Source organism: Lagopus muta, chromosome 12, assembly GCF_023343835.1.
Source record: "Lagopus muta isolate bLagMut1 chromosome 12, bLagMut1 primary, whole genome shotgun sequence".
NCBI lineage: Eukaryota > Metazoa > Chordata > Aves > Galliformes > Phasianidae > Lagopus > Lagopus muta.
In genome coordinates, this window is record NC_064444.1 from 15,413,219 (window position 1) to 15,425,510 (window position 12,292).

Genomic DNA, 12,292 nt, shown 5'->3' on the forward strand with positions numbered 1-12,292 from the left:
CATGTGCATGTATGTGTTTCTATAATATATACATACAAATAAATATTAATGCAAAAAATGTAAAGTAGATGTGTGCATGTGTATTTGGGAGAATTAAACGACCCGTGAATACACAGATTAAACATGACACTCTGAACTACCCTGCAGTAGGAGAATGATTTTACACAGAACACAGACTGCCTGCAGAGCAACCAAAATGCCCCATTCTTCCTGAAAGAAAAAGAAAAATGAAAAGAAAACCACCTTGAAAATACAGCATACTTATGGTTATGATTTATCCAAGCATAAGCTGTGCTATGCTTCCAGGTCCTTTAATAAAAAAAAAAAAAAAGTTGTCCAGGAGCTAGCGTTGTTCCCTTTTGGAGTTATTAGTTATACAGATATTAAGGCAATCAAACACATACTGTGTGCCACAGTGAAACCGTAAAACAAATAATTACGGCACACTTCAGAAACAGAGACATCACTTCTGCTAATACATGGGCACAGGCAGCAGTTAAAGGACACCCAAGTTGGTGCCAGTTTCATCAGCAAGAGCAAGGAAAGTTTTTGCCTATGCATTAGGATGTACGCTCCCTTACACAAGTCCCAGAAACATTTATATCACCTCAGGACTGCTGAGGATCTTCTCTCCTTGCTGTCAACATAAAGGTCTCCTACTCTCACAGTTGCAGGTTTCCAGGCAGGAATACCCAATTCTTAAGGAGAGCTAGCTTGAAAACAGACCGAGGAAAGAATGACAATGCCAACTGCACCATTTATTGTCTCCTGAGTTAATAAGGCTGCAGCCTAATTAAACCACTTCTTCTGAGCCTTACCATTCTTCCTGTGTGGCTGAGCAAATTCGCACTTGGAGACTGGAGGCTTGCTGCAGTAATTTGGCCTGAACTTCTTGCACGCAGTGCACAGGACTGCAATATTAGCAAATGCTAATAATGTAAATGGACACCTGTTTTCTTGAAACATTTTCAGATCTATTCGGCAAATAGTTTTTAATTCCTTAGCCCAGAAATTAATTGCATCACAGCATTCACTGAACCAAACAACTAAGATATAAGTGTATCCATTTTTTTAGGGTAAAAGATCTATCTACACCATATTCAGTGCTCTGGCCCTGATACCTGCATAAGAATTTTTGTTCAGCAGCTGGAATTTCAAGTCTTAAAGTTTCCAGTACATTCCTCTGATGGCGGAAGAGGCCTACAGTAACTACGTGAGACTCACAGACAACCTGTAAATGCAAAACCACAATTGTTATCTGCACTGGGACTGAATTCTCTGTGAAGCTGGACCTAATGCCTTGAGTTTGTTACATCTGCACACAAATCCACATTTACAGCCAGAAGCCCCACTCAGCAGAACTACCTACCTCAACATGCACAGCAGAAACTGCATATACAGCTGCTGGACTGAGCCTCGTCCTTGCAATGTGCCGCCAGTGTGGGTGGAGCTCTGGCAATAAATCTGTATATATGCCCCCTGTACCTCAGCTTGACTTTAGTATCATCTAATTCCTCTTTGCAAAACAAATCACATCAACCATGCCCGCATTTAGCAGGCTGCAGTTCACAGCACAGTGTTTTTGTTCCTCCTCGCAAGTTCTCTCTACAGATTAAATGCTGATGCACTGAACTGCTGCTCTTGGCTGAAGTGGGCAGGTGTAATTTGATTAGTATAGATTCTGGAATTGGTAAGTACTGTATCAGTATCCTCCCTAGAAAATAGGTGACATGTCATGGGATATTAAGTATGGCCATTTAATGTAAAAACTCAGATAATACATGAGTTAAATGGAGAAAATGAGAGAAAGCTTTTAAGCATTCTCCCAAGACAGATTGCAGAATAATATTATTGTACACGCAAGTAGTGCTGATTGACACAGTCAGAAGGCCATTATACTAGTATGGTATAAAATCATTATAGCAAAAAGCATTTCAGAGCTGCAGAGTGATAGCAGCAACATATAATGAATTATCAATAAAGAAGTGGTGATTCAGTGACATTACATCTGAATAGAAAGCTTCCTGTTATATAATTTAAAGCTGCCAGCCTGACAAGTGACTTGAATATCCAATTCTTTCTCCAGGTGTATGAATCATCCCCCTCTTAATTTTACCAGAGCCTGCAATTGTGTCGAGTAGACCAGAAACTAAGCTATGGTAAGCAGTGCTTTTAAATAAAGGCTGTTTGAGCAGCTTTCAACAAGGCAGCCTCTTATCTGCGAGACTCAGCCTTTGAGATGCAGGTATTAAATAAATATTTCTTCTTGTTTACAGCAAATAAACACAAAGTATAGTCCTGCAGCAACCCAATGCCAGTAATGCTTTGCAATAAGGCAAAATGTGAGTCCTTAAAGTTGGTGCAAAGCTCGTCTGAAGCCAACTGGAGCGTGCTAGCTCAGTGTTGCAACATGATCGTATGGGAGGATTAGGGCCTATGGGAAAATCAGAAGAGTCACCTTTTCCCTTCAGATGATTATTTAGTATTTGCAGTGTTAACATGATACCTAAGCATTGGAAGTTTAAAAGTAATTAAATTTAATACGTAGGAATTGAGGAGGATTCAGTTTGAGTGCTCTCAATATTGAAACCAAAAATATAATCAACAAACAAGACAAGCCAGGCAGCTGAAAATAATGCATGTGTGGTAAATAAGGGTATAATATTATTCAGAAAAAAAAATACATCCATGGTGTTGAAAAACCCAACCATTTATAAATTGAGTAGCTTTAAGTTGCCCTCCAACTGTTAAGGTCATGCCTATTTAAGATGCATATTCAGATTAATTTATTTTTATTTTTTAATAAATGGAGGTTGAGCCTTACAGAGCCACCTCATTTCATAGATACATCTTATTCTGTTACTGAAAGACAGCAGTACACATGCACATATAACTCTGCGTATGAATACATTTCAACATCATCAACGATGCAACAAAATTGACCATACTGACAAAACTGTTCCAGTATCCTTTGCTTCAAGTTGTTGTCTGGCTAAGTTGATTAAGAATGGCTGTCCACTCTGCCTATCTGCCTAATCAGAATGGCCTGCCATTGCAGTCATACTCACTTTCTGCTTACTGCCTTTCCTCTTTCTCCTCTGTTACAAATGGTGCACCTACAAAAGACAGAGGATACACATTCTTTTCCTTCTACCTAACCTGTTAGAAGCCTGCAGCTGAAGACACTTCTTTTTGTTGTGCTGAACACTCCTGAGACTGACAGCAGCTCAGAAATGTAATCTTATGCCAACAGCCAGTAGTTAGACAGAAGACTGACAAAACCTTAAAGGAGGCAATGGAAACACAGAACTCTCTCACAACCCCTCATTAGTTGATCAAACTTCAGGAAAAGAACCGGTGGACATTTACCTGAATTTCCGCCATCTCCAAAGACCAGGGTCTACCAGAATTCCAGTATTTTACCTGGAACTGGCTAGAAGCAAGTCTTCTTTCAGGCAGGAAAGATGTTTCTGATCACAGCACTGACTGAGGCCATTTTAAGCCTTTGTTCTGTTTTAAAGGTGATATAACTCTTGAGACCATGGTTTGGAGGAAGGAAAGATTTTTGAGAGCACAAGCTGGCAGTCAGAAACAGCTGAATACTGATAGTGGATCTACAGCCAACTCCCAAGCTAACCACTTTACTTCCCTGCCTTGGCATTCCTAACTTTCAGACAGAGGTACTGCTAGTTGCTCACCACAAGAATGCTGTAAAAATTAATTTGCAAAATGGCTATAAAGCACTGAGGATAAAAAATATGTTAAGAGCTAAGCCTTATAATTAGTGTTATTTAATGCATCTTTAAAAATCGTTCTTTTTTCTTTTCTTTTACAAAGGAATTACACAACAACTTTAAGAAATGACAAAGTAATTTGAAGTAAATGACTGCCCTGTAAAATTGAAACACACCCTAAAATGTGGTTATTATAAAATAACCACACACCCTGATAGTTAGCACTGCCTGAGCTGTGTATAACCTTAACCTACTGGTGTATTATTAAGTGCAGTAGAATCAGCAATTATCAGAGGGAGAGAGATTGCTGATGCGTGTTAAATGCACATTACCTCTTTGGCATCAGCAGATTTGGTGCATCCATTGCTGGCAATGAAAAGCATGCTGGGCAAATTCAACTTGTGGCACAAAAGGATTAATTAGGGTACAGCTAATACAAGCAATGTTTAGACATGAATCAAGAAATTTAGGACACGGGGCTTACGGTGCACTGAATAAATGCCAACACCATAAAAGAAAGGAAAAGACATTAACTAATTTTGTGTGCATGAGATGCTGAAAATTCTAGCCCAGCTTCTGCTTAGCCGAGAATCACACACTGGCAGGTTTCCTCTGAAATACTTAACATACTATATAAAATGTTTTCTTGTTTTTATGCTGGTCATCCCTCACTGTATTTAAGTGCATTTTCTAGTTAAAAAGAGCTATTTGATGGCTAGAAACCCAACAGGTAGCTGCTCTCAAATACTGCAGATTCTGAATTCCTGCCTTCCTTACGTGCTACTCAAGGCCAGCAATTAAATACATAAGCACAGATGACTTAATTCTCTATTGCACACTTTGCCTAAAGGAATGTTTATCAGAGGGTTAAAAAAAAGCAAATATCAAGGACCATACAGCTCAGCAGACTGACATGGGACACAGGAGCTGCGCTTATCTCTGGGCAGGACTTGGAGAGCATGCACACAGCAGCACTCTGCCGCACTGATGCACCCGGACTGTCGTGCTCAGGTCCCAGAAGCTGTGGAGCACTGAGAGCAAACCTCTGCTGACTTTCTGCTTCGTTCATTCATTTGCCTTTTTCTGAAAACAGAAGCAGTAGCATTGGTGCCTTCTACTCCACAGTGTCCTGTTGCGAGCCTACACACTTTTGCCTGTATTTATCTGAGTTCCCTATCTGTGAATTACTCTGATGCCCTACTGTTCCAGGAAGCATTCTGGAATAAAAATAAATTAAAGAAATAGATCTTTTCCACATCTTTACTCTGAAACAATAACACATTTCATAAAAGATTCATAGAAATGCTAAGAGCAAGAGTTCTCCAAGTTTTGAAATAGCAGCAGACTGAAGACAACAAGAGGGAATTTGCTGAGTCCTGAATCCTGAGCGCAGCACAGACAGCAGAAAGCACCTCCAACCCGCAGAAGCCCACCAGTGTGAAAACTGCGTTCATTAAGTCTACAACATTCAACCAGTCACATACTGTAAGTTTTCCACTATTTAATCATTCTCCTAAGCTTCTCTTGGCTGTGCCCAAGAGCACCAAGGTCCCCCAGGGCTGTGACAGACGCAGTGCCTCTGCACTCCTCCATGGTGGGAGGTCTCCAAAATCATTGGGTTTACACAAAATGTGTAAAAGTTCTCATGCTTAGCCATGATTTATTTTCAGGGAAATTAAAGCTCATATTCACATATTGGTTTTCCAATAAATGGCTTTAAATTATATCTAAATAATTCTCAATCTCTTCTTTAATTAATCACACTACAGACCAATTTCCTTCTCTTGCTCAGGAAGCTTGACTTTGCCAAGGTCCTAAGACCCACAGCACAGCAAGGCTCAGAGTCCTCTTATTGTGATTCCTTCCCCATGTCTCTACAGGCCCCAATTTCTGGAGAAGTGAAAAACCAGCTCCTATAAGGCCTCACACTTTAATCACTTCAGGTTAACGTGACATCCTAATGAAATCTCCCTTTCCATCTCATGATTTGCTCCGCTCAACCTGCCAATTCAATACTCTTATGGGATCGTTCACTGACCTTAAGGACACCCATTACTTCCACCCCCTTTCTTCATTTTGAAAATCAAATTAATTTTGTTAGTGACAATTAAAATTTGCTTAAAACACTAAGTAGATATAATGTATTTATTGCCCTTGGAGAATCCCTATATAAGCTGATCCACTGTATTCAAAGTTTCTGTTTAATTAAGAGCAACGTTATGGTTTTAAAGGCTCATTTGGTTGGTTTTGAATTTGTTGCACTCGATATGTGATAATTAATAAAAACCAAAAAGGTTCACCCAGAGATAATATAGGAAAATGCTCATATTTTAATTTCCATATTCATGATTGCATTGTGCAAAATCAAGAAATCTAAGTGGACATCAGTTGACTACTTCACTCGTTAGTAGAGACTCAGTGTTTTTGTTACCATTCTCTATTCTGGACTCCACTACAAGCAGCATTACAAGAGTTACGTTTCAGTTTAAAAAAAATAAATACTTCAAAGACATCACTTAGGAAAGACAGAGGCTGTTACTGAAACTGGGCCAGTACAGCAAACAATGTTTTTTGTAAGTTTAAGTCCTAACGAGCAGATCTTAATTAAAAAAAAAAAATATATATATATATATTTTTATGTGTGTTATATATATATATTTTTATGTATGAGTGATATATATATATATATATATATAACTTCAGAGTGATATATATATATATATATCACTCTGAAGTACTTCATATATACTTCAGTATATATGTATAAACTACAGTACTTCATATATATATATGTGATATATATATCACTCTGAAGTTGGAGGAAAAAAAAGACTACTGTTTAGAAAAGATAATAAGGAAATCAACTGTAATGACGAGAAGACATCTCACTTACTTGGTAATTTCTACACCTCTCTTGCTCATTCACACACCCCCATCGTGAAAGCCAGGTTTACTGGTCAAGGGTGAATCTTGCACGGTGCTCCCCTGCTTTACAGAAATTCTCCGGTTCCTCCTGTTCAGCTTCTGCTGGTGACATCCAGAATTGTAGTTCCATTTCCTGCGCTGCTTCTTCCTCATTTCAGCTCCCTGCTGTTTGTTTCTAGGATATTCTCCTCCCTGCTGGGTGTATGTTTTACTCTCCTCAAGAAGAGCCCTGATCATGTTTCTTTTTCTCACACTGCCTGTTCCTGATGCCTGCTATGGGAATCTCCCAGCCGGCAGCGAGATCCCAGCGTGTGGAGCATCTGGACAGTTATCACGACCTAACACAATCCCTTCAGCAGCCTGTGTTAACAGGCCGTGATTGGCTGTTTTCACTCCTCCATATTTTCTCGGACCGTAAGAGAAGGATGGGAATGAAAAGAAGCATCTTTTGTGCCTGGAAGTTGGACTGAAGTTAACAGAGGTATAAACGAAAACTCTCCTGAACTAAAAAAAAAAAAAAGTTCAGCATGAATATTCTTCTCTTAAAAATATCTTTATTTACTGTCCAGGCTGAAAGGATTGTGCCAAGAGACCTAGAGGTGCCAGACCCTTTCTCTTCCACAGATAAGGAGGCCCCGATGAACACGCGGCTATGAAAACAACTCTTATTTTCAGTGATGAAGTAAAACTGAAAGGGTGGCTCATCCTACTGCCAGCCAGCTCAGGGATAGGCACCTTGTCAGCCAGGGTTCTCTGACACAGCCTGGAGGGTTCATGCCCAGGAGAGCTGCAGCCCTGCAGCCAGCACAGACAACCTAGCCACGGCCAATGGCTTAGAATGGGGCTGCTGGGCTTTGGAATAAGTGTGTTGTAAGGACAGATCAGCTTTCCAGCTCTGGGAGGTCAAACACATTCCTAGCCTCTCTCCCCAAAGCCAGAAGTGATGGGTGGAACAAGACTGAAGAACGCAATGTACAAAGAAGCAGCCCCTGCAACACTCAGTACAGCTAAATGACTGCTGAACTGCACAGACAGATGTCTCCCAGTGTACTTACTGCCAATTCCTACCTCAACCTCATTAACTAATTTTCTGATCTCCACCCAGAAAGGAACTCACATTCCTTGTGGTCCAACACATAACACAGGCTATCTCTAATTCAGATGTCTTGCTAACTTCCTGCAAGAACGTTGTCCTTCAGTCACAGATGGCCATCCAGCCAACAGAGAAGATGCTTGGACTGAACAGAATTCCTCCTACCATTCTGAACATCCTTGGAGGGAACACAGAGGCTTTTCCTCTCATCCCCTTTTGCTGCTTAGGAGGGCAGCTCATGCCCCTGAGCTGCATGGCCCAGCTGCTATGCTTGGGCAATATTTAACCTCATGATCACCAGCCCTCCTCCACCTCCAAATAAAACAGAGCAGTCCCCAGCAATACCAATTCAATCCTCACAAAGCCAGAGAGGTTTCTATATGCATGTAAGGTCTCTCTTTGCTAGGGAGAGCCTAATATGCTACTTGTTCTGGAAAACTCCCCCAGGCAGCTACATGCTTGTGAAAAAGCTGAGTTGCCTCTGGGGCAATGTGCTCCTAGGCCCTGGATCTGTCTGCAAGTGTGCTTTGGTGGCAGAAGAAAGGCTTGTCACTGATCCCAGTGCAGCTGGCAGGGCTGCAGCTGAGCTGTGAACGAGCTACAAATTAGTCCAACATTTAAATACTTGCTTCTAAAGATAAAAGTCAACTAAGTCTCTCACAGGAGCTCTTCCTGAGGAATGGGAATAACTATGGCTGCTGCAAAGCAGTCAAGGTTCATGAAAGCCTCCTGACATCACACCAGGAAGGTCTATGCTGCAACGTGATACTCGAAGAAATGACCTCAATGTTCTGCCAGGGACCACTGCCAGACATCATGGCATCATTCTTGCAGACAGAGCCCTTTGTAACTTACATGTGTGGAGCCAGGCCTTCCTGCTTTCTAATGATACCTAAAAGCCACCTAGAACTGAGGCTACAGGAGCACCTTGTCATCTGGATGCTTTATTCTTTAACCTTGTATGGCACCTTACCTTAGAAAAGTGAGGTTACAGCATCTGGGTCTGCAGGGGTGGCTCTCCCTATCCCAGTGCCAACAGGCAGCATTCAGGTTCATCAGGATTCAGCAGAACAGGGAAAAAAGACCAGGAAAGGCCTGTCAGAAGGAAACAAAATGAGAATGTAATCCATGTAATCTAATCCTCAAGTGACTGTGATTGTCAACTTCATTTTTTAAAAGGTACTACAAAACTAGGTTTAAATAGAAAATACTGGAGTACTGAGTGATAGAAGGCACAAGTTCATCACTGGAACGAACAAGGAATGCAGACATCTTTTGCTCAAATGCACAGCTTTTCCTCATACATTTTCTCCTATGTACTAACCTTTTTGATTAATGGCTTTGTGCTTTTGGGACACTGGGAACAACGTTTAAAGAATATGGTTTATATGGCTGAAAATGTTTGTTTTGACTTCCTCTTACTAAGACAGAAATGAAAACTTCTAAGAACGTTTCAGGAATTCTTGCCACACCAAATAACCTGTTCCAGCTCAAGAGGTACCTCTCAAATAGTTTTTTTCAGTGTAAACATAATGATGTCATACCGACGGTGGGAAGAGAAAAACTTGGCTGTTTAATTTGGAAGATTGCTAAAAACGATACGTTCAGCTCTTCTAGTCTAACAATGCCATGTTTTTATAGTTCACAATACCTAACACCCTCGTTCACATTAAACAAATCATCCTGAGTTCCTGTTGAAGTAACACACATCCTATCCTTTCTCTGTGTATGCTGCCACATTTGGAAAGAAAAAATAAATCTGTGCTAAAATAAGATCCCATTTTCATCCCACTGCACATAAAAACACATTCAACAAACACAGAGGAGCAAACTGAAAACCCATGCAGAAGGATGCATAAGAACATCATACATTCTTTAGGTATGCTCTAAGTGTATCATGGATGTCTCCAGCCAACACAAATTTATATATACTTTTTTCCTCTCGAGGGTGCTCTGGTTGCTCCTCCCCTAGCTTTTTCTCACTTTACTTTCCTTTTTCCTGTCCTCTACCTTCCTAAGCTCTCTCCTTCTCCTCTTCAGTTTGACTTTCATTGCTCTTGGATCCCCTTGCCCCACGTCCTCAGCTTGGCTCACTGTTGTTCTCCAAAGACCCTCGTGTTCCTCTCCCCACACTTTGCAAAGGATAGCAGGTAGCTACAAAGCTCAGCTCCCAGTCAGGGCTTCCATGAGCAACACACCCTCTCACCCAAGTTTTACAGTTTATTTATTATATGTTCTTTCAAAATGGGAACACTGGTGATAAAATAAATAAATCATCCTTTTAGATTCTCTTCTCTAGAATAGTAGATAAGCTAAGAAAGCCCTTCTTGTTTGCACCCATGGGCTAGCAGTACATGGCAATAGTGATACAGAAGAACTGGGATGGAAAAATCAAACAAAACAGTTATCATTTGCATGAGTTCTTCAGTAAGATACAAAATGAAAGAATAGGACAAGCATGCATTTGATAATACTGAAAGCAAGAAGGTACACAATTTTAAAATATCAACTGTCAAAACTATTAAAGAAACGACATTCAGAAAAAAATTGCTTCATCATTATGAATTAAATTTGCCCAATTTTGTCCTTTAAACTATATCAAAACAAAGTAAAACTGAATATGAGAAACTACAAGTCATTAACAATGTTGTTAACTACTACTTAATCTCATTTTAAACAAGACTGAAGGAGTTTCTTTAAACACGAGAGCAAATATGAGAAAACCAGAAATATAAGTTTAGATAGACTTCCTTGCCATTGTCCTCCACTTCTTTCTAGCCATGCCCAGAAGGATCAGTTTGAAGGAGGAAGAGAAGTTTAGTTTTCAAAGCTTACTTAATCATTTCCTTTCCCACTTCCATTGTAATCTTCAGCCCTTTCCTGAGACTGCAAACATCAACAGAACGCTCACAGAACTCATGCAGTGCTATGGGCTGTAGGGTAATATTCCTTTAGTAGACACATGGTAGGGCCACAATCTCACTTCAATGCCCTACCCAATAACTTCAATAACTTCAAAAAGCAGAAATATTTCCTAATAAAATTCTTATTAGGCAGAAGGAAGGAACTTTTTGGTTAAAAATGCGCAGAATTTTTCTTTCAAGAGCCTATGGAAGTACAGACCTGTGCAGCAGTTTCCCACTTCAGCCTATTCCGTTTTGAGGGAAGTATACTGGCTTCATAAAAGAGAGGTAAAACGTTTTGCTGGCCAAGGCCTTGGCATGAGAGACACCTCTAGAATTAGCAGTCACTGATACTGACATCAAGACACTAACATCTTGAAGACGACTAGTGCTCTGCAAAATTAAGTGTATAGGTAGGGGAAGATTCAACTGGAAAACAGTTGCTCTGAGAGTGCCATTTGAAAAGGTGCCAGAAGTAAATCACCACTTACCCTATGAAGAACAGAAGCAAGTGCTTGAGCCTGATTGAGATTCCACACAGGGCTTGTGTCATACGTTTCATTCAATAAGACAATCAAGATGATTAGGGAGTGTAGGAAAAGCTCATTAATGGCTATAGCAGACATCGAGTCAGCCTTTCATTTATTGCAAGTGCATCCGGATAGTTTTCATTTACTGGATTTTTAATTTAAAGAAGTGAAATTTATGTAGGCAGACACAGGCCCACGTGTCGTATCACTTCTTGTTCATGCCCAAAAGCTGCCACTAGGTTTACTGAAGTGATACTGGCAAAAACTGACAACAAGAGCTTTACAATTTGCATGTTTCCTTTAGTTAGTTACTTTACTTCAGGTACTTAACATCAGCATAAGAATTTAGCTAGGGATTTTATCCTTAAGATGCAGAAGAGAACCCCAAAGCTATAAATGATGACAATACTCCAGAGTATGCCTTTAGCTTCAAGGACAGACTAATTTTGCATACTAATTACTGAGATTTTGAAAGAAGAGTTACAGAAAGCAAAGAAAATGTGATGGGAATGCATGCAATTGGCAACAACTGTGGCTGAGATTGCAAAACAGCACCCTTTAATGAGAACAACGTGGAGTGTGAATTGCTATTCTGCCCATTTGAACCACACAACAGTACTATCTCAGAATTTACAGTTATTAGGAAAGTTGAGAATCCATCTTTTCTATGCAATGCAGATGGAAACAAACAAACAAAAAGAAGCAGCGGGGTTTCTCATTTCATTATATGTAGAACAAGTTTCACTGCATGTGCACACCTAACATGCCTAAGCATTTTGTTCTGTTGCTGTAACTGGAGCACAGGCACCATGACTTCAAACAAGAGCAAGAATGTTGCACACCACTGGAGACATGCAGCAGAGAAACACTGACCAGATTTCCTCAGTCGATGGCAATTTTGTGACCACAGCAACACTACAAAAGGGAAACGAAAAATTCAGTCAAAATCAGGAACCAACCAAGCAAAGGTTCACCTGGCCAACTCCAAGTCTTCCCTCAGATGATATAAAATATTTCTCTACTGAAAAAAAAGGACAAAGAAAAAGCAGAGCCTCAAAAATTCAGGTGTTTAAGCCATGCTCAATACCAGTAAGAACTAAAGAACCA

General features: G+C 40.2%; 1 long non-coding RNA gene across 1 annotated transcript in view; it reads right to left on the reverse strand.

Moving 5' to 3' along the window:
* LOC125699409 (uncharacterized) overlaps positions 1-12,292 on the reverse strand; it is a 52,521-nt gene that overhangs the window by 5,050 nt on the left and 35,179 nt on the right. Inside the window, exon 2 of the long non-coding RNA XR_007379547.1 lies at positions 8,726-8,847. This is a non-coding gene — a long non-coding RNA (uncharacterized LOC125699409). The remainder of the gene's footprint in view (positions 1-8,725; positions 8,848-12,292) is intronic.